Source organism: Coregonus clupeaformis, unplaced genomic scaffold (assembly GCF_020615455.1).
Source record: "Coregonus clupeaformis isolate EN_2021a unplaced genomic scaffold, ASM2061545v1 scaf0569, whole genome shotgun sequence".
Classification (NCBI taxonomy): Eukaryota; Metazoa; Chordata; class Actinopteri; order Salmoniformes; family Salmonidae; genus Coregonus; species Coregonus clupeaformis.
The window spans coordinates 144,501-145,391 of NW_025534024.1; the positions used below are offsets into that span (position 1 = coordinate 144,501).

Genomic DNA, 891 nt, shown 5'->3' on the forward strand with positions numbered 1-891 from the left:
AATATTGAAAATTTTGAGTGAATTACTCCCTAATTATAAGTTGAGGAATATCAATATTTATAAGATAACATTGAGATAATTTAAGGCAACTGTAAATGTAATTTTTATTTTATGTAAACTTAAAACATTTAAAAACATCACTAAAATATTTTTGTGTAATCTGTTACAAAATAATTTTTGAGTTATGTGAACTTATTAGGGTTTACAGTGAGTGACTGACTTCACCATCACTTTCAAGCCATCATTGACATTGAGATGAAGATGGTCAAACGTGAAAATATTAAATACATCGTGATCCTAATGGAATATAACAAAGCAATTCTGTTGTCTTTGCCTGCTTTATCTTTACAATGACAGGGGGTGCACCGTTCCTGGAGGTACTGCAATACCAGGTCGATGCGTGGAGTGGACGGAGCAAGCCCCTATTCCATCTCCCTGTTCCAAAAATCAATTTAATATATGGTCCCCAGATATTAAACTGATAAGAACCTACTTTTTTTTTTTTTTTTTTTTTGTGAAAAAAATAATATTTATTTTCATTTCACATTCAAATACAAGTACAAATTCAGTGCATAACGTTGTACATAACATGGATTTACAAAAACAGTACCTTAACCATATCAAAATAGCAAAACTCCTAAAAAAAAAAATGCTGTTCTGAGGAACCTGACCAGCTAAAAGGCCTACATTCAAGAGAAGCATGTAAACAATTGCCTCTAACAATCTCCCAAAGCTGATCTTTCAAAGGAATAAAAACTATTATAGAAATAAAAACATATATCAAAGGGAACTCTGAATAAACCTCAGTGTATATTGAATATTTACAAAGCCTACATTTCAATTTACATGACAGAATACAGTTATACATATGCCTATATATAGGCTATAAAA

The 891-nt window shown here is 30.5% G+C and overlaps 1 pseudogene; it reads right to left on the reverse strand.

The window, feature by feature from the left end:
* Positions 1–355: 355 nt before the first annotated feature.
* Positions 356–528, reverse strand: LOC121557766 (annotated as a pseudogene).
* Between the last annotated feature and the right edge of the window lie 363 nt (positions 529–891).